This window comes from Armigeres subalbatus, unplaced genomic scaffold (assembly GCF_024139115.2).
Source record: "Armigeres subalbatus isolate Guangzhou_Male unplaced genomic scaffold, GZ_Asu_2 Contig855, whole genome shotgun sequence".
Lineage (NCBI taxonomy): Eukaryota > Metazoa > Arthropoda > Insecta > Diptera > Culicidae > Armigeres > Armigeres subalbatus.
In genome coordinates this window covers 9,953-33,443 of record NW_026943651.1, presented here as the reverse complement: position 1 = coordinate 33,443, position 23,491 = coordinate 9,953, and the positions used below count along the sequence as shown (strand labels likewise).

The 23,491-nt window shown below is 42.1% G+C and overlaps 1 long non-coding RNA gene across 1 annotated transcript; it reads left to right on the top strand.

Moving 5' to 3' along the window:
- Window positions 1-1,815: 1,815 nt before the first annotated feature.
- LOC134204714 (uncharacterized) lies at window positions 1,816-2,926 on the top strand. The gene is made up of 5 exons (XR_009977945.1): window positions 1,816-2,028; window positions 2,090-2,213; window positions 2,274-2,335; window positions 2,393-2,463; window positions 2,519-2,926. It is a non-coding gene; the product is annotated as an uncharacterized LOC134204714 (long non-coding RNA).
- The last annotated feature ends 20,565 nt before the right edge of the window (window positions 2,927-23,491 follow it).

Sequence of the window (23,491 nt, the reverse complement as noted above, 5' to 3'; positions counted from 1 at the left end):
GATTGGATTTAGTTTCAACTGATCCACGCAGATCAAACATCTACTTGCATGTAGAAGACATCGGAGACGTACCAATCCATTCGAGGATTGGATTTACTTTCAACTGAACCACCCGGATCAAACATCTACTCGCATGTAGAAGACATCGGAGACGTACCAACCCACTCGAGGATTGGATTTACTTTCAACTGATCCACCCGGATCAAACATCTACTCGCATGTAGAAGACATCGGAGACGTACCAACCCACTCGAGGATTGGATTTACTTTCAACTGAACCACCCGGATCAAACATCTACTCGCATGTAGAAGACATCGGAGACGTACCAACCCACTCGAGGATTGGATTTACTTTCAACTGATCCACCCGGATCAAACATCTACTCGCATGTAGAAGACATCGGAGACGTACCAACCCACTCGAGGATTGGATTTACTTTCAACTGATCCACCCGGATCAAACATCTACTCGCATGTAGAAGACATCGACATCGGAGACGTACCAACCCACTCGAGGATTGGATTTACTTTCAACTGATCCACCCAGATCAAACATCTACTCGCATGTAGAAGACATCGACATCGGAGACGTACCAACCCACTCGAGGATTGGATTTACTTTCAACTGATCCACCCAGATCAAACATCTACTCGCATGTAGAAGACATCGGAGACGTACCAACCCACTCGAGGATTGGATTTACTTTCAACTGAACCACCCGGATCAAACATCTACTCGCATGTAGAAGACATCGGAGACGTACCAACCCACTCGAGGATTGGATTTACTTTCAACTGATCCACCCAGATCAAACATCTACTCGCATGTAGAAGACATCGGCATCGGAGACGTACCAACCCACTCGAGGATTGATTTACTTTCAACTGATCCACCCAGATCAAACATCTACTGCATGTAGAAGACATCGGAGACGTACCAACCCACTCGAGGATTGGATTTACTTTCAACTGATCCACCCGGATCAAACATCTACTCGCATGTAGAAGACATCGGAGACGTACCAACCCACTCGAGGATTGATTTACTCAACTGATTCACCCGGATCAAACATCTACTCGCATGTAGAAGACATCGGCATCGAGACGTACCAACCCACTGAGGATTGATTTACTTTCAACTGATCCACCCAGATCAAACATCTACTTGCATGTAGAGGCATGTCGACATCGGAGACGTACCAACCCACTCGAGGATTGGATTTACTTTCAACTGAACCACCCGGATCAAACATCTACTCGCATGTAGAAGACATCGGCATCGGAGACGTACCAACCCACTCGAGGATTGGATTTACTTTCAACTGATCCACCCGGATCAAACATCTACTCGCATGTAGAAGACATCGGAGACGTACCAACCCACTCGAGGATTGGATTTACTTCCAACTGATTCACCCGGATCAAACATCTACTCGCATGTAGAAGACATCGGCATCGGAGACGTACCAACCCACTCGAGGATTGGATTTACTTTCAACTGAACCACCCGGATCAAACATCTACTCGCATGTAGAAGACATCGGAGACGTACCAATCCACTCGAGGATTAGATTTACTTTCAACTGAACCACCCGGATCAAACATCTACTCGCATGTAGAAGACATCGGAGACGTACCAACCCACTCGAGGATTGGATTTACTTCCAACTGATTCACCCGGATCAAACATCTACTCGCATGTAGAAGACATCGGCATCGGAGACGTTGTTACGTTATAGCTTAATTTCTATTTAGAACCATATTAAATACAAATAAAGCAGCGTTAGCGGCGCTAGAAATAGCGAGTATATCGAAACCACAATATGACACATGGGCCGCCCGCTTGACATCGCATTAAGTAGCAGCAATTGTCTTGACATCAGCATTGTGAGCCTCGCTACCGAAGCCTCATACTAAGCCCAAATAGCACAGAATAGTGTGTGCAGTGATACGGTGAAGACACCCAACCTCCGTGTTCGACAACTCCGCATAATTTGTGTGGCACGAGAAATTAATCACCATTGACGGGTAAATCTTAGCCAAGTCCACTGCATAATACGCAAAAATAATCGAGTTATTGCCTTCGCAGTAAAATAAACACCGTCAGTTAGCCAACAACGGACGAGTTGTTCGGAGACGATCGCCACGTGTGCAAACAATACTGGTCGACATTTAGATTAGTGGCACCATTCGATTTTCATCCAATCTCAAAGGTATATTACACGGCTGGCTACTGCATCACCCATATTCTCATAGTCTGTATATTGTTACAGCAATTGCACGTGGCTTTACCAGAACGCATAGGTTTTGCATGTGGGATCGCATGTATCACTAGGTAAGCCATACTCGATGCGAGAGCGTGCATTCCACTGACCTTGACTTAACCTTTTAGTACACGACTGCATCGATAGACGAGGGCATTATCATTGCAAAGCGCACAGAAAGGCCTTCGCACAATCAGAAGTGAGTAAAGACTGACACACCAGTGAGACGAGATACTGACCGTTATTGCCTTCAGGGCCTTTCTTCCCTTTGCTAAATTCGCAGCATCACAGACTGAGTCACGTGGCATGCGAGCGGAGCTCAGCAGCACACACGAAAGAACCGGCACATATCGACCGTGAGGATCAAGCCAGGCACCTGCACCACAGCGAACGATTGGAATAATCGGCACAGCGGACATAGAACGGTCACACTATTGGGAAAAGTGTAGGCACCAATATCCAACTCGGACGACGGCAAGCGGTGCGAGGTGGCGGGATCCAGCGGGCGGCGTGTGTCATCATTAGACTCACAACAGAGATGGGCCCATCGTGAGTAGATCGATATAAAGAAAACAGCATGCTATTAGAGTAGTTAGAATAGGCTGGTAATAGGAATATGGTTCTGATACGATAATAAATCAATATCTATTGTCATGATTTGATTTGTTCAGTTTTCTTTTCTTTTGGTGGCGCATCGAGTAGTCTGGCGACTTTCAGCCTTAAGTATTCGAGCTAGTTCTTGGAACAACGTACCAACCCACTCGAGGATTGGATTTACTTTCAACTGATCCACCCGGATCAAACATTTACTCGCATGTAGAAGACATCGGAGACGTACCAACCCACTCGAGGATTGGATTTACTTTCAACTGATCCACCCGGATCAAACATTTACTCGCATGTAGAAGACATCGGAGACGTACCAACCCACTCGAGGATTGGATTTACTTTCAACTGAACCACCCGGATCAAACATCTACTCGCATGTAGAAGACATCGGAGACGTACCAATCCACTCGAGGATTAGATTTACTTTCAACTGAACCACCCGGATCAAACATCTACTCGCATGTAGAAGACATCGGAGACGTACCAACCCACTCGAGGATTGGATTTACTTCCAACTGATTCACCCGGATCAAACATCTACTCGCATGTAGAAGACATCGGCATCGGAGACGTACCAACCCACTCGAGGATTGGATTTACTTTCAACTGATCCACCCGGATCAAACATTTACTCGCATGTAGAAGACATCGGAGACGTACCAACCCACTCGAGGATTGGATTTACTTTCAACTGATCCACCCGGATCAAGCATCTACTCGCATGTAGAAGACATCGGAGACGTACCAACCCACTCGAGGATTGGATTTACTTCCAACTGATCCACCCGGATCAAACATCTACTCGCATGTAGAAGACATCGACATCGGAGACGTACCACTGATCCACCCAGATCAAACATCTACTCGCATGTAGAAGACATCGACATCGGAGACGTACCAACCCACTCGAGGATTGGATTTAGTTTCAACTGAACCACCCGGATCAAACATCTACTCGCATGTAGAAGACATCGGAGACGTACCAACCCACTCGAGGATTGGATTTACTTCCAACTGATCCACCCGGATCAAACATCTACTCGCATGTAGAAGACATCGACATCGGAGACGTACCAACCCACTCGAGGATTGGATTTACTTTCAACTGAACCACCCGGATCAAACATCTACTCGCATGTAGAAGACATCGGAGACGTACCAACCCACTCGAGGATTGGATTTACTTCCAACTGATTCACCCGGATCAAACATCTACTCGCATGTAGAAGACATCGGCATCGGAGACGTACCAACCCACTCGAGGATTGGATTTACTTTCAACTGATCCACCCGGATCAAACATTTACTCGCATGTAGAAGACATCGGAGACGTACCAACCCACTCGAGGATTGGATTTACTTTCAACTGAACCACCCGGATCAAACATCTACTCGCATGTAGAAGACATCGGAGACGTACCAATCCACTCGATGATTAGATTTACTTTCAACTGAACCACCCGGATCAAACATCTACTCGCATGTAGAAGACATCGGAGACGTACCAACCCACTCGAGGATTGGATTTACTTCCAACTGATTCACCCGGATCAAACATCTACTCGCATGTAGAAGACATCGGCATCGGAGACGTACCAACCAGAGCGTTAATGAATAAAGCTTCCAATGAATGATTAAATTTGTTATGATTAAATCATTCAACTCTATGATTAAAGATTATGATTAATGATTTATTAATTTTTGACAATGATTAATGATTATGATTAACGATTAAATTAATTTTTGACAATGATTAACGATTATGATTAATGAATAAAACGTTTGAAGTATGATTAATGATTACCGATCATGATTAAATGTTGACACAATATGTGTATGATTAATGATTAACGATCGATATGATTAATGATTAATGATTATGAATAATCAAATTGAATGATTTGCATAATGATCAATTATCAAGTAACCTTTCTACCAAATTATGATATTCAAGGTATAAAAATTGTATGATTATGATTAAAGAATAATGAATAAAAGCGATGTATGCAATGATTAAAATTGATGATTAATGAATAAACTCAAAACAATCATGAATACGATTAGTGATTAATGATTAAATGCAAAAATCTATGATTAACGATTAGTGATTAATGATTGAATCGTATTTTTTGTATGATTATGATTAATGAATAATGATTAAAAAACCCATTATTCATTAATCATGATTAAATCTATGATTAATCACTAATGCTCTGGTACCAACCCACTCGAGGATTGGATTTACTTTCAACTGATCCACCCGGATCAAACATTTACTCGCATGTAGAAGACATCGGAGACGTACCAACCCACTCGAGGATTGGATTTACTTTCAACTGATCCACCCGGATCAAGCATCTACTCGCATGTAGAAGACATCGGAGACGTACCAACCCACTCGAGGATTGGATTTACTTCCAACTGATCCACCCGGATCAAACATCTACTCGCATGTAGAAGACATCGACATCGGAGACGTACCACTGATCCACCCAGATCAAACATCTACTCGCATGTAGAAGACATCGACATCGGAGACGTACCAACCCACTCGAGGATTGGATTTAGTTTCAACTGAACCACCCGGATCAAACATCTACTCGCATGTAGAAGACATCGGAGACGTACCAACCCACTCGAGGATTGGATTTACTTCCAACTGATCCACCCGGATCAAACATCTACTCGCATGTAGAAGACATCGACATCGGAGACGTACCAACCCACTCGAGGATTGGATTTACTTTCAACTGAACCACCCGGATCAAACATCTACTCGCATGTAGAAGACATCGGAGACGTACCAACCCACTCGAGGATTGGATTTACTTCCAACTGATTCACCCGGATCAAACATCTACTCGCATGTAGAAGACATCGGCATCGGAGACGTACCAACCCACTCGAGGATTGGATTTACTTTCAACTGATCCACCCGGATCAAACATTTACTCGCATGTAGAAGACATCGGAGACGTACCAACCCACTCGAGGATTGGATTTACTTTCAACTGAACCACCCGGATCAAACATCTACTCGCATGTAGAAGACATCGGAGACGTACCAATCCACTCGATGATTAGATTTACTTTCAACTGAACCACCCGGATCAAACATCTACTCGCATGTAGAAGACATCGGAGACGTACCAACCCACTCGAGGATTGGATTTACTTCCAACTGATTCACCCGGATCAAACATCTACTCGCATGTAGAAGACATCGGCATCGGAGACGTACCAAGCCACTCGAGGATTGATTTACTTTCAACTGATCCACCCGGATCAAACATTTACTCGCATGTAGAAGACATCGGAGACGTACCAACCCACTCGAGGATTGGATTTACTTTCAACTGATCCACCCGGATCAAGCATCTACTCGCATGTAGAAGACATCGGAGACGTACCAACCCACTCGAGGATTGGATTTACTTCCAACTGATCCACCCGGATCAAACATCTACTCGCATGTAGAAGACATCGACATCGGAGACGTACCACTGATCCACCCAGATCAAACATCTACTCGCATGTAGAAGACATCGACATCGGAGACGTACCAACCCACTCGAGGATTGGATTTAGTTTCAACTGATCCACGCAGATCAAACATCTACTTGCATGTAGAAGACATCGGAGACGTACCAACCCACTCGAGGATTGGATTTACTTCCAACTGATCCACCCGGATCAAACATCTACTCGCATGTAGAAGACATCGACATCGGAGACGTACCAACCCACTCGAGGATTGGATTTACTTTCAACTGAACCACCCGGATCAAACATCTACTCGCATGTAGAAGACATCGGAGACGTACCAACCCACTCGAGGATTGGATTTACTTTCAACTGAACCACCCGGATCAAACATCTACTCGCATGTAGAAGACATCGGAGACGTACCAACCCACTCGAGGATTGGATTTACTTTCAACTGATCCACCCAGATCAAACATCTACTTGCATGTAGAAGACATCGGAGACGTACCAACCCACTCGAGGATTGGATTTACTTTCAACTGATCCACCCAGATCAAACATCTACTCGCATGTAGAAGACATCGGAGACGTACCAACCCACTCGAGGATTGGATTTACTTTCAACTGATCCACCCGGATCAAGCATCTACTCGCATGTAGAAGACATCGGAGACGTACCAACCCACTCGAGGATTGGATTTACTTTCAACTGATCCACCCAGATCAAACATCTACTCGCATGTAGAAGACATCGGAGACGTACCAACCCACTCGAGGATTGGATTTACTTTCAACTGATCCACCCGGATCAAGCATCTACTCGCATGTAGAAGACATCGGAGACGTACCAACCCACTCGAGGATTGGATTTACTTTCAACTGATCCACCCAGATCAAACATCTACTCGCATGTAGAAGACATCGGAGACGTACCAACCCACTCGAGGATTGGATTTACTTCCAACTGATTCACCCGGATCAAACATCTACTCGCTTGTAGAAGACATCGACATCGGAGACGTACCAATCCACTCGAGGATTGGATTTACTTTCAACTGATCCACCCAGATCAAACATCTACTTGCATGTAGAAGACATCGGAGACGTACCAACCCACTCGAGGATTGGATTTACTTTCAACTGATCCACCCGGATCAAGCATCTACTCGCATGTAGAAGACATCGGAGACGTACCAACCCACTCGAGGATTGGATTTACTTTCAACTGATCCACCCAGATCAAACATCTACTCGCATGTAGAAGACATCGGAGACGTACCAACCCACTCGAGGATTGGATTTACTTTCAACTGATCCACCCAGATCAAACATCTACTCGCATGTAGAAGACATCGGAGACGTACCAACCCACTCGAGGATTGGATTTACTTTCAACTGATCCACCCGGATCAAGCATCTACTCGCATGTAGAAGACATCGGAGACGTACCAACCCACTCGAGGATTGGATTTACTTCCAACTGATTCACCCGGATCAAACATCTACTCGCATGTAGAAGACATCGACATCGGAGACGTACCAACCCACTCGAGGATTGGATTTACTTTCAACTGATCCACACGGATCAAACATTTACTCACATGTAGAAGACATCGGAGACGTACCAACCCACTCGAGGATTGGATTTACTTTCAACTGATCCACCCAGATCAAACATCTACTCGCATGTAGAAGACATCGGAGACGTACCAACCCACTCGAGGATTGGATTTACTTTCAACTGATCCACCCGGATCAAGCATCTACTCGCATGTAGAAGACATCGGAGACGTACCAACCCACTCGAGGATTGGATTTACTTTCAACTGATCCACCCAGATCAAACATCTACTCGCATGTAGAAGACATCGGAGACGTACCAACCCACTCGAGGATTGGATTTACTTTCAACTGATCCACCCGGATCAAGCATCTACTCGCATGTAGAAGACATCGGAGACGTACCAACCCACTCGAGGATTGGATTTACTTCCAACTGATTCACCCGGATCAAACATCTACTCGCATGTAGAAGACATCGACATCGGAGACGTACCAATCCACTCGAGGATTGGATTTACTTTCAACTGATCCACCCAGATCAAACATTTACTCACATGTAGAAGACATCGGAGACGTACCAACCCACTCGAGGATTGGATTTACTTTCAACTGATCCACCCAGATCAAACATCTACTCGCATGTAGAAGACATCGGAGACGTACCAACCCACTCGAGGATTGGATTTACTTTCAACTGATCCACCCGGATCAAGCATCTACTCGCATGTAGAAGACATCGGAGACGTACCAACCCACTCGAGGATTGGATTTACTTTCAACTGATCCACCCAGATCAAACATCTACTCGCATGTAGAAGACATCGGAGACGTACCAACCCACTCGAGGATTGGATTTACTTTCAACTGATCCACCCGGATCAAGCATCTACTCGCATGTAGAAGACATCGGAGACGTACCAACCCACTCGAGGATTGGATTTACTTTCAACTGATCCACCCAGATCAAACATCTACTCGCATGTAGAAGACATCGGAGACGTACCAACCCACTCGAGGATTGGATTTACTTTCAACTGATCCACCCGGATCAAGCATCTACTCGCATGTAGAAGACATCGGAGACGTACCAACCCACTCGAGGATTGGATTTACTTTCAACTGAACCACCCGGATCAAACATCTACTCGCATGTAGAAGACATCGGAGACGTACCAACCCACTCGAGGATTGGATTTACTTTCAACTGATCCACACGGATCAAACATTTACTCACATGTAGACGACATCGGAGACGTACCAACCCACTCGAGGATTGGATTTATTTTCAACTGGTCCACCCGGATCAAACATCTACTCGCATGTAGAAGACATCGAAGATGTACCAACCCACTCGAAGATCGGTTTTGCTTCTCTATACACTAGTGCCGGAAACTTGCCGAATTCAAGACTAAACTAATCTCCAATACTACGTTTCTAACTTTCCGAACAACTTTGTTTACTTCATAACTCATAAATTTCAATATATCTTATCCAAATGGTGTTTTCAATACACCCTAGCGCCGTCAAGTGGCTAAATTTCGAACCGATACAGATATCAACCTTCAGCATATCATAAATTTAAAAATATTTTACCCAAATTGTGTGTACACATTAGCGCCGTCATGTGGCTTAATTCCACACCGATCTAATCTCCAATACTACGTTTTCGACCTTCCAAACAACTTCATTACAGACATCAACATTCGAAATCTCATATATTTCGAAAAAGATTACCCAAATTGTGTTTCCATACACACTAGCACCTTCAAGTGGCTGGTATTCCAAACCGATCTAATCTCTAATACTAGGTTTCGCTTTTCCGAACAACTTCGTTACAAATATGAACTGTCAAAATCTCGTAAATTTCGATATATCTCATCCAAATGGTGTTTCCATACACACTTGCGCCGTCAAGTGGCTTAATTCCAAACCGATCTAATCTCCAATATTTCGTTTTCGACCTTCCGAACAACTTCGTTACAGACATCAACTGTCGAAATATCATAAATTTTCAAATATCTTACCCAAATTGTGTTTCAATACACACTAGCGCCTTCAAGTGGCTTAATTCCAAATCGCTCTAATCTCTAATACTACGTTTTCAACCTTCCGAATAACTTCGTTTCAGACATCAACATTCGAAATCTCATATATTTCGAAATATTTTACCCAAATTGTGTTTCCATACACACTAGCACCTTCAAGTGGCTGGTGATCCAAACCGATCTAATCTCTAATCCTAGGTTTCGATCTTCCGAACAACTTCGTTACAGACATCAACAGTCGAAATCTCATAAATTTCGAAATATTTTACCCAAATTGTGTTTGCATACAAACTAGCGCCTTCAAGTGGCTTAATTCCAAACCGATCAAATCTCCAATACTTCGTTTTCGACCTTCCGAACAACTTCGTTACAGACATGAACAGTCGAAATCTCATAAATATCCAAATATCTTACCAAAATTGTGTTTCCATACACACTAGCGCCTTCAAGAGGCTTAATTTCAAACCGATCAAATCGCCAATACTTCGCTTTCGACCTTCCAAACAACTTCGTTACAGTCATCAACAGTCAAAATTTCATAAATTTTGAAATATTTTACCCAAATTGTGTTTCCATACAAACTAGTGCCGTCAAGGGGCTTAATTCCAAACCGATCAAATTTCCAATACTTCGTTTTCGACCTTCCGAACAACTTCGTTACAGACATCAACAGTCGACATCTCATAAATTTCGAAATATTTTACCCATATTGTGTTTCCATACAAACTAGCGCCGTCAAGTGGCTCAATTCCAAACCGATCAAATCTCCAATACTTCGCTTTCGACTTTCCAAACAACTTCGTTACATACATCAACAGTCAAAATTTTATAAATTTTGAAATATTTTACCCAAATTGTGTTTCCATACACACTAGTGCCTTCAAGTGGCTTAATTCCAAACCGATCTAATCTCTAATACTACGTTTTCGACCTTCCGGACAACTTCGTTATATATATGAACTGTCGAAATCTCATAAATTCTGAAATATTTTACCTAAATGATGTTTGCATACACACTAGCGCCTTCAAGTGGCTGAATTCCAAACCAACCGATCTTATCTCCAATGCCTTCGACTTTACAGAAAACTTCGTTACGGGTATCAACTGTCAACTGTTTTCTGATCAACTTAGTTGTAGATATCAACTATTCAAATCTGATAAAATTTCCAAACATCTTACTCAAATGGTGTTCCCATACACACGCCACCTAATTCAATACAGAGATATTACTATTTACTTTGTTGTTATCAATATATCACTACAATAATTAACCAAGAAAGAAATATAATGGTTTGATACAGCCCTTGTAAGTAATCACAATCGATAAAAATCATAATCAGCCCTGTATTGCACTTATATTTACCACATTTTTACCTATATTTTCACAATATTACGCGCTCGCAAATGGGCTAGCAAATTGAACGAATAATGCACCATAAACGCCACTTTCACTTCATCGTTGAGGAAAATTGAACGAAAAATGAAAAACTTACGTGCATAATCCAACATGTTCGAAAAAGCCATTTGAAGCGGCATCGACCGGAAAAAATTCCCTACACTGACATATTTTTACCACCCCATTTCCACCCACCCCAGTTGTAAACAACATTTTATTTATCGCTGCTGCACTTTTCCGTACCAATTGCATCACTATTACAAACAAGTGATACAGTCATCAATTTTCAAAACATTGTGATGGAGTCTTGAGCCTTAATCTGTTCCTGTTTGAGTCAATTGAACTGTTTCGGAACTCCCGCCAAGTAAATACCAATCGTCAGATTGGTGCCCCGTCAGAAACAGATGACTGTGAAGAAACGGTATCAAATGGGTGATATATACGGACAGCGTTTGGCGTATCTTGGGAAGCCGATTTTTCTAGATTTATTCCTCAATAGTTCCTGCTGAATTCTACATCGAAGAGCTTCCTGGAATCATTAAGTATCATTTTAAATTTATTGCTTTAGTTTTCCTCTATTATTTTAATTCTTTCTGGCATGTGTGTCCACATTTATATTACCATTATTTTTTCAATTGTGCGTAGTTGTATTAGGCCTTGCAAATAACTCCAACTCACTTCATTACGGCAAGCTGTAAGGGACATCAATTGTTTTGTGGGAAGCACGAATAAACGTCGCTGGCATCATAAATTCAAGGAGCACTGGTCATTTAGAGATGGTATCCGTAAGTGAAATCCTAATTTGGTAAGTTTTTGAACATTATTTACGTTAATCTAAAAATCATAGTCTTTAAGATGCAAGATATTTTTAACGAAGGAAAGAGCGTTTGTCTCTTTTATCCTTTGCAAAAGTATTAGTGTAACTCTCAGCGATAGCCCTAATACTCTTACCGCCTGGTACAGAAAAATCATGTTAAAATTCGCATCTGTATTTCTTGTTGACAAAAATTATGATTTTTATCTTTGCCGAAGTTTCTTCTGTAACCAATAAGGGAAGTGACTATTGACATGCATTGGGAGGTGGGTGGGGCAACTTTTTTTCTTTCTTTCTCGTTTCAGAGAGCGAGTATTGGCGCTTAAATCAAGGCTAATTAGCCAGGGCAAGTCTAATACCTTCCTTCGTCCCTTCGAAACCCGTAGAGGGTTACGGCAAGGTGATGGTCTTTCGTGTCTGCTATTCAACATCGCTTTGGAGGGAGTAATACGAAGGGCAGGGATTGACACGAGTGGTACGATTTTCACGAAGTCCGTCCAGTTATTTGGCTTCGCCGACGTCATTGATATCATGGCACGTAACTTTGAGAGGATGGAGGAAGCCTACATCAGACTGAAAAGCGAAGCTAAACGGATTGGACTAGTCATCAACACGTCGAAGACGAAGTACATGATAGGAAGAGGCTCAAGAGAGGTCAATGTGAGCCACCCACCACGAGTTTCTATCGGTGGTGACGAAATCGAGGTGGTTGAAGAATTCGTGTACTTGGGCTCACTGGTGACCGCCGATAACGATACCAGCAGAGAAATTTGGAGACGCATAGTGGCTGGAAATCGTACGTACTTTGGACTCCGCAAGACGCTCCGATCGAATAGAGTTCGCCGCCGTACCAAACTGACTATCTACAAAACGCTTATAAGACCGGTAGTTCTCTACGGACACGAGACCTGGACGATGCTCGTGGAGGACCAACGCGCACTGGGAGTTTTCGAAAGGAAAGTGTTGCGTACCATCTATGGTGGGGTGCAGATGGCGGACGGTACGTGGAGGAGGCGAATGAACCACGAGTTGCATCAGCTGTTGGGAGAACCATCCATCGTTCACACCGCGAAAATCGGAAGACTGCGGTGGGCCGGGCACGTAGCCAGAATGTCGGACAGTAATCCGGTAAAAATGGTTCTCGACAACGATCCGACGGGAACAAGAAGGCGAGGTGCACAGCGGGCAAGGTGGATCGATCAGGTGGAGGACGACTTGCGGACCCTCCGCAGACTGCGTGGTTGGCGAAGTGCAGCCTTGAACCGAGCTGAATGGAGAAGTCTTTTATGTGCAGCACAGGTCACTCCGGCCTTAATCTGATAATAAATAAAATAAAGTCTAATACCTTGTCCCACCCCAAGAAGAAGCAACACTATGGAGAACGGAGTGACGTGAATTTCTTAGCATTGTCACTCCCAACGTCTGTACAAACTTATATCATTTGCTTATGATGATATTCCTAAACTATATTCCTTACCAACCATCCAACTCCTTGACATCTATGAGGGCGTCGGTGAGTCGCTGGCCTCTCGTTAAGTAGATGTCATATCATCATTTCCTTCCTTTCCCTAGTAACGGAGAAGATGGGCGTGGTCGGCAATGGTAGCTTTCATGCTTTATCATTTTGGACCTCCAATTGGGTTGCTATTATATCCCAAATAGTAATCCATAAGCAATTGGGGTAAGAAAGTTAAAGAATATACATGACAGCTACAGTATGCAATCTACGAAATACTCCGTTACCACGCAACGCAACGCAACGCAAGATAGTAACGGATTTATCATATTGTTCCTACGGATATGTTGGCTCGGGTAAATCGATTTCGGATTTCCCACATGAATTATTTTTTCTTATATACAGTAGGGTTAAAGACTCAATAGTGGAGGAGCTAAGCACTTTCCGCCAATATGTGTAGGTTCACATCAAGTCTATACTCCATTTCACCTACCTCAAGGGTGCATATGAAAGTTTATTATTCAAATTTCACCCGAAAAGTGCTTCAATTGCAGCAGCATCCATCATTGTTACCTTAAATGATACCTCCAATTATTGGTGTAGCGTTCCAATAGTTGCGGTATTTTTTAATTCGTTTTGCTATAGTTGCGAATAACATTGATTTTATATGGGACTCGAAACTATAGGAATACTACCGCAACTATTGGTGCAAAGCCAAGAATATGATACGGTATTTTAGTAATACTTAGCCGATTTTGGGAAGAAACTGTTTTGTTTTATTTCTTCTAATAGCAGGTCAACACTACCGCAACTATAGGAACACCCACAACTATCGCCCTACACATAAATTTTCTTTTTCGCTCCATTATGCGATAAAACTGATGTGCATTCGATTAGACAAAGCACAATTTTCTTATTTCACAACAAAAAAACGCATCATCCGCAAAGTCAATTATTTGGCAGCCCCGAGCCTCCGATGCTACGAAGTAGATCAGCATCCATGAACGATAAAAAATAGACTTAAACTCGCTATTGCTTGGAGACACTTTTTGTTTAGTCTTACACTAATTGATGAGCTTCCAAGGATTGCTGATATTTCTCTTCTTATAACATTTCTCCAATCAAACCCAGTACATTTTTCCAAATAGCGTGTTTGTAAGGTGTGCTATCCAGTGGCGCCGGGAGTGGGCTGGACAAGTAGGACATGTCCTACGCATGAATTTCCTGGGTGGGATTGTCGAACAATTGTCATACCCACAGCGAATGTAAAACTACCAGTTTGCTAATGACAACAAGATTGTTCTCGCTTGTAAATGTTGAGACAAAATTAAATCGCTACAAGCGTTTATCCCGAACTGCAACAGAATAGGACAATGATCCCCTTTCGTTTATATAGGATACTAGTTGGTTTCGGTGATGTTTCCGGTTAGAAATGTATCAATTATTATCATTGTTTAGACATAAGCATAGCAATCTGTTGACATGATATGTGTTTTCTTCTTAAATATACAAACACGCAAAGAACTAGAAGCGAGAGTCACGCAGTTTTTTTGCTAATCAATTATATATGTATGAAGTATTGATAATCATGAGACAATATTCAAAGTTTTACGCCTTCTTCTTCTTCTTCTTATTGGCATTACATCCCCACACTGGGAAAGAGCCGCCTCGCAGCTTAGTGTTCATTAAGCACTTCCACAGTTATTAACTGCGAGGTTTCTAAGCCAGGTTACCATTTTTGCATTCTTATATCATGAGGCTAACACGATGTTTCTTTTATGCCCAGGGAAGTCGAGACAATTTCCAATCCGAAAATTGTCTAGACCGGCACCGGGAATCGAACCCAGCCACCCTCAGCATGGTCTTGCTTTGTAGCCGCGCGTCTTACCGCAAAGTTTTACGCCTATTTCTCTTTGTTAAGTTTTCCAAAAGCCAATTATGAATATTGAGCCAACAATAATTTACATCTTTGGTTATAGCTTCATCTGGGAGGAAGATGATCATTTTCAAGACAAAACATGCAATATCAATGTGTGTTTACATTTTAAATCGAAACAAATATTTTCAAAACATGTACTGCCATACGTTGCAATAATCAACAACTTTAGTTCTCTGAAATGCGTCCGCATTTATTAAAATAAATTAAATTATCACACATTTTTTGAGTAATCTGGTTTGGGGTGAAGTTCATCAAGACAGCTCTACTAAAATCATTATGACCTATTTAGCCGTCAAAATACACTAAGTTATTTGTATGAATGTTGAATTTACTACGTAAAGAAGTCTACGAAGTCAATATTTGAAACGAAAATAGCGTCATTTATGACTATATCTCTCTTTCTTCCACGAAATACACTTTCATGATTATAATCGAAAAACTCGGATTTTCTACATTAGCGGTAACATTACTTACAACGGATAATATTGTTGACTATCGTTTCAAAAAAAAAAGGCGCTTTTGACTGACACGTCAAATGATCATCTTCGCCTCAATGATCATCTTCCCCCTGTTGCCGCCAGAAATCCATGAGCTACACTGCGACTGACCATTTATTTTCAATGGGCATATATGCGTAGCGACTATGGGTAATGCCTACCGATGATAGCGTTTGTCAGGTTTATTGTTTCTGACAAAGATAAGAACCGCCATCACGAATGAATGCGTATTCATTATTTATTTTTATAAATTACACAGATGCTAGGAAGTACCACGAGCAGTGAGGCTAAGGGCAAACATAATTCTGAAATAGCCCGAAACTGAAAAATGTGAGTATTTTTATAAGACACCTCATTTGCTCCCGCAACACCCCCCCCCACTCGTAATTTGGTTGGAAACTGTGCACTTAAAGCACTATTTAATTTTTATATGTAAGCACATTGCTGTGGAGTTTAATCCGACTGTAGGCAAGCGGGGGCCACTTTGGGCACCTTATGCCATTTGATAGTTCACTGCATGTCTGTCGAAATATAGCCCGATTGCTTTGATTAATAATAATGCGACCATAGGTTGTGGTTGATATTAGGCCTACTTTGATGGTTTAGAAGCATTATTTGCTTTGTATAGTAAAGCTTAGTATGCAGCTCTCAAGGAAAACGCTCAAGGAAAATTCGATCTAATTACCAAAGTAATTTTGATTAGCTAACGTAATTCATAAAGTAGGCGAAAAACAAATTGTTTTCTGTCCTCTTCCGTAAGTCAATGTAGCAGAATGTCATCAAGCAGGTAATTGTAAATAATTAATTTACGAAATCATATACCATACATTTTTATAAATGTTTTACGGTTTTGTTTTCTGGTAGCTTGCTCGACGGTTGTATGCTGGTTGTATTTATGTATCTAAAAGCTGCAGCAAATGAGGCGGAAAAAGATGAATTTGAATGCAGATATAATTATTGAACAGCTGATTTGCTACCGAGCTTTTGATTAGACTTCAGCTGCAGATATTAGGATAAATGAAGAAGCTCTAATAGATCTCTTGTGAATAGCCATTAATGTGTTTTTTTATTTGTAGTTCGAAGATTTGACCGAAAATTTGCAACAAACCGAACATTTCAAACACCCCCATATTCGTGACGTATCATCCAAAATTGAAATGTATCAGAAAAGATAAATGTTTGGCTTCCTGTGCAGCGATGGTCACCAGGGTGGAGTTTATATATTCTCGATTCCAAAAACCCCGAAGCAACTCAAAAATCCGTTCATCCTAGAAAAATGCGGTATTTTCATAATTCTTCGTTACATCAGTCCGTGCAAGGACCATTAATTGATCCCGTGGTACCAACAAGCGCAATTCTGATAATTTGACTTAGAAAGCTGCGAATTTTCCTAAACCGTTTGTTGCTGCTGTGTGCCAGAAACCTGCCACTTTTTCAATTATCAACGTGATGCATTTTGCTCGAACCAATGGTCGATTTATTAAATAATATTTTTTACAATATTTTTCTCATGCATAATAGCATTGAAAACGGCCTCCATTCTGATGGCACAATATTGTACTCCACAACACAGTTCCTCAGCTCAATTTATCGACTATTTACGATATCAGGTTTTTTTTCCTCAGATAATTGAATTTAATCAAAGACAGTTTATTGATATGTTATTAATATTTGATTTAATGTTATCGCATGCCGTATAAGAAATATTTGATAAACAAAGAGACATTGATAGTTAGAACGTTCAGAAGTCTGGTTTTTCTAAATATTGGATCAGATGGTACTGAATCTTGCCATTTTTATTTTTTTATGTTGAATATCCATCGATTGGAGTATTCTTCACTCTCGCTTGTTGCGAGCCATTTTACAAATTCTTGTCAATGAGGTTTTTTGTAGTAGTCCCTCGACAAAACGTCGCCAGGATTATTTTATGCCGTTCACTCATCCAGTGGTAGAAGAATATCTGTTGATTCAATACCATTTTTACTGCCGTTGTAAATTTTTGCTAGTCAATGTCCCTCGATAGGATGAAAGGAACATTAACAGGTTCTGATCGTTGATAGCCACTTTTGATTATGGTGACAATCGACATGCTATCACTACCATGAGAATCTTTCATAACCTTCCACTGACAATCTAATAATAGTAAATTTGACCATAGACAGAGATCAATGTGGCTTTCTGGACCTTTCGACCTATTCGAGTTTGTTCACCAGGGTGAAATATTCAAGTTGAAATCATCAAACAAATGATTGAAAATAGGCTTCACGTAGCGTATCACGAACTAACTCAAGCAGGAGATAATAACAAATTTATATCATGTTGTGTTACTGGGTTACACTTTAAACAATTCTCAACATAGGCTACTTTTACCATGGTTCAGGTTATTGTTAAAATAACTAATTTTTCTAACAAAATTTTGAAATCTATCTCATGCTGTTATAATTTATAATTTTGTTACTAGTTTCCAAACGATTTATCGATGTATGTAATATGCTCGATGTGATATCAACGGTTGTTATATAAATTGTATTTTATTTTTGTCTTACCCTCTTACTCGAGAGGATCTAGGTAACTACATTGTATTCTATCTCCAACTATTCCAGTTAATATTTATGAGTGATGGTCGGAGCACTTCTTGTCAGCAGCGGCAGCGTACTGGCGTGAATCGGTGGGATCTTATTTTATATTAACGGCCCTAAATATCCTTACAGGATTCCACTCCTCACTTGGACGGAATTCTTTCTCCATAAGTGCGAGTTGTTTGTGCCTCCTTTCTTTTATCGATACCATAGCCGGATATTACATAGAAACATATATATTTAGCAAGGACAGGAATGTATTGCTACAACAAGAATCCAACGGAGCAATAAAGAAAGGTTGCTTCTCATTTTTTTTCTTTTTATTGTTTATGCTCTTTTTATTCTTTATTCTTAATGCTTTTTTTCTCTTTTCTTTTTTTCAAGAAAATTCTACACATACCATCTGATAAATGTAATCTCAGAATTACAGGGCGAATTCCTGAGAGAGTTCTCGGAAAAGCTCCCGGAGAAATACCTGGAGGAATTTCCGGAGAAGTTCCCAGGGGAATTCATGGAGAAATTCTTGAAGAGTTTCTTGGAGAGATTCCCGGAAAAATTCTAGAAGTTTTTTTTTGTTCTTCATTAATGTGTTTTTTTAATTAAATATTAAGTTCAACACATAAATTCTTGGAGTGATTCCCGGGATAAATCCTGAAGGAAGTCAGTGGAATTCTCGGAGGGATTTCTTGCAGAATTCTCGGAGGTATTCCTGAAAGAAATTCTGAAGGCAGTCCTAAAAGAATTCCCCGTTTCTGGAATTCTGGAGGAATTTAGACCTTTGCGCCGATTGAAATTTTATCGGTGGTGGCGTGATAGATCATTTCCAACCAGCGGCGGCGGCGTGGTGCCGTGGCCGTTGGTGATCGGCGGCAGTGGCGCGGCTGCGCGACTGGGCGTGAACTAGTTTCAAGCGCCAAATTTTCTACGAAATTTCTTCAGAAGTTCCACAATGTTTTCCTCAGGAAGTTCCTCCACCAGTTCGTTGTACATCAAAAAATTCCTCCAGATATTCCTCCAGGAATTCCTTAGGAAGTTCCTTAAGGAATTCCTCAGAAAGTTCTTTTGAGAATTCCTTCGGAAGTTCCTGCAAGATTTCCTGTGGATTTTCCTCCAAGAATTCCTCCGGAAGTTCCACCAGGAATTACTTCGGAAGTTCCACCAAAAGTTCCTCCGGAAGCTCCTCAACGAATTCCTCCGAAAGCTCCTCCAGAAATTCCTTCGCAAGCTCCTCCAGGAATTCATCCGGAAGTTGCTCCGGAAGTTCCTCCAGGAGTTCCTCCAGAAGTTCCTCCAGGAATACTTCCGGAACTTCCTCCAGGAATTCCCCCGGGAGTTCCTTCGGGAATTCCTCCGAAATTTCTTCTAGGAATTCCTCCGGAAGTTCCTCCAAGAATTCCTGCGGAACTTCCTCCAAGAATTCCTTCGGGAGTTCCTCCGGGAATTCCTCCGGAAGTTCCTCCGGGAATTCCTCCGGAAGTTCCTCCGGGAATTCCTCCGGAAATTCCTCCGGAAGTTCCTCCGGGAATTCCTCTGGAAGTTCCTCCGGAAGTTCCTCCGGGAATTCCTCCGGAAGTTCCTCCGGGAATTCCTCCGGAAGTTCCTCCGGGAATTCCTCCGGAAGTTCCTCCGGGAATTCCTCCGGAAGTTCCTCCGGGAATTCCTCCGGAAGTTCCTCCGGGAATTCCTCCGGAAGTTCTTCCGGGAATTCCTCCGGAAGTTCTTCCGGGAATTCCTCCGGAAGTTCTTCCGGGAATTCCTCCGGAAGTTCTTCCGGGAATTCCTCCGGAAGTTCCTCCAGGAATTCCTCCGGAAGTTCCTCCGGGAATTCCTCCGGAAGTTCCTCCGGGAATTCCTCCGGAAGTTCCTCCGGGAAATCATCCTGAAGTTCCTCTAGGAATTCCTCCGGAAGTTCCTTCGGGAATTCCTCCGGAAGTTCCTCCGGGAATTCCTCCGGAAGTTTTATCGGGAATTCCTCCGGGAGGAACTTCCGTAGGAATTCCAGGAGAAACTTCCGTAGGAATTCCTGGAGAAACTTCCGTAGGAATTCCTACGAAACTTCCGTTGGAATTCCTGGAGGAACTTCCGCAGGAATTCCTGGAGGAACTTCCGTAGGAATTCCTGGAGGAACTTCCGTAGGAATTCCTGGAGGAACTTGCGGTGGAATTCCTGGAGGAACTTCCAGTGGAATTCCTGGAGGAACTTCCGGTGGAATTCCTGGAGGAACTTCCGGTGGAATTCCTGGAGGAACTTCCGGTGGAATTCCTGGAGGAACTTCCGTAGGAATTCCTGGAGGAACTTCCGTAGGAATTCCTGGAGGAACTTCCGTAGGAATTCCTGGAGGAACTTCCGTAGGAATTCCTGAAGGAACTTCCGTAGGAATTCCTGAAGGAACTTCCGTAGGAATTCCTGAAGGAACTTCCGTAGGAATTCCTGGAGGAACTTCCGTAGGAATTCCTGGAGGAACTTCCGGAGGAACTTCCGGAGGAATTCCTTGAGGAATTCCTGAGAACTTCCGTAGGCATTCCTGCAGGAACTTCCGTAGTAATTCCTTGAGTAACTTCCGTAGGAATTCCTGGAGGAACTTCCGTAGGAATTCCTGGAGGAACTTCCGTAGAATTCCTGGAGGAACTTCCGTAGGAATTCCTGGAGGAACTTCCGTAGAATTCCTGGAGGAACTTCCGTAGGAATTCCTGGAGGAACTTCCGTAGGAATTCCTGGAGGAACCAGGAATTCCTGGAGGAACTTCCGTAGGAATTCCTGGAGGAACTTCCGTAGGAATTCCTGGAGGAACTTCCGTAGGAATTCCTGGAGGAACTTCCGTAGGAATTCCTGGAGGAACTTCCGTAGGAATTCCTGGAGGAACTTCCGTAGGAATTCCTGGAGGAATTTCCGTAGGAATTCCTGGAGGAACTTCCGTAGAAATTCCTGGAGGAACTTCCGGTGGAATTCCTGGAGGAACTTCCGTAGGAATTCCTGGAGGAACTTCTGTAGGAATTCCTGGAGGAACTTCCGTAGGAATTCCTGGAGGAACTTCCGGAGGGATTCCTGGAGGATTTTTTGGAGGGATTCCTGGAGGAACTTCCGGAGGAATTGTTGGAGGAACTTCCTGAGGAATTGCTGGAGGAACTTCCGGAGGTATTCCTGGAGGAATTTCCGCAGGAGTTCTTGGAGGAACTTCCGGTGGAATTCCTAAAAGAACTTCCGGAAGAATTCCTTGAGGAAGTTCCACATGAATGTTTGGAGCAACTTTCAGAGGAATTATTGCGGAGGAAGCTTGCGGAGCTTGCGGAGGAATTCCTGGAGGAGCATCCCATTCCTGCATTTTATTTTTATTTAAAAATGGGAATTCGCTTTTTTATAGTGTCATGCTACATTCAAAGTTGACGAACTTTCTTTCGCTCTCATCGCTCTTTTCCTGCCGTGCGCCACAACAAAATATGGTGATGACTACTCTCCCGAAATGGTAATTTGTGTATGGAATTTGGAAAACTTGGTTGAAGTAAAAAGAGCTTCCTTCAAAATTTAATGCAATCACATATACTTTTTATAACATCAAAATGATCGTTGAAAAATTTTAAAACTTTTGGCAGTTGGGTTTTGCAAAATTCGATTCCTTCATGCATCAAATCATCGGAGAGAGGTACTGAGAAGCGAAAATTTTAGTTGTACAATTGTTTAGTTTTTAAAGCTCAATTCAAATTTGGGAAATAGTAGGTCCACAAAATTATCTAAGAACATTCCTTGATAAATTCCAAACAGATCGTCTGTTGGGATAAGCGAAATTTGTTCCCAATTCCGAGTTACAGATTAGTATGAAAATTTCGCTCTACCGCGAGAGAGCTTTCCTCAGACCTTAATACCCTTCTTAAGTGGTAAGAAGGGTAAAACATGAAAACAATATATAACAGCATAGCAAAGTGCGGCAATTCAATACGGTAAAAAACTACAAAATCGACTGTACACTCCCTTGACCATTAATTTAATTCCTACAAACATTCATTAACACTCACAAGCACTTAGCTGCACTCAAAAGAGCTTAAATAATATTTTATTTAGCAAAACGAAATACATGATCGCTGACAATCAACGATCCAATAAACAATAAAAGCTGAATAAGCTAGTTTTTGGGTTTTTTGTAGAATAAGCGCTCTATCAGCTTTCAATGTTTGTTGGGGAGGGCACGGCAGACAACGATGGGCTGGGCACGTTGTTCGTATGTCGAAAGAGCGCCAAGCAAAAATAATATTCAGTAGAGAACCATGTAGGGGCCGTAGGCTTCACGGAAAGCCGCGTAGACGATGGCTTTTTGCAGTAGCAAAGGACCTGAGGGCGCTAAGCGTTCAGGGTAACAGGAAGCGATAGGCCAAGGATCAAATCCAGTGGAGAAGGATACTCCATTCGGCATAAGTTTATCGAGGAACTGTAGCCCATCAAGTATCAAGTAGGATAATATGCTGAAACTCAGCTAAATTTTGTCGTAGACTAAGGTGGGGCACTATTACGCATTAAATTTTCTAACGAATACAAAGCCTTCATTAAATAAGCTTTCAATTATGAATTCCCCAAGGCACACACTCTTCCTTTGAAGAAAAACTTCAATAGTATTCAAAAGGTTATTCGATGAGTTTATGGATTTCATTTGGTATAACATTTATTGTTTATTTCCACGTCCACCCCTTGATTATGTACTTATAAAACACTAGGACATTATTTTTAGGTGGCTTTTTGCCAAGCAACTTTTATCCTTACATTTTCGTGGGTCCGGTCAATCGGCTAACCTGGGAGCTTTGGTCGATTTCTGACAGGCAAGAGGGACTAATTTAATCTGTATGAACGTCTGTTC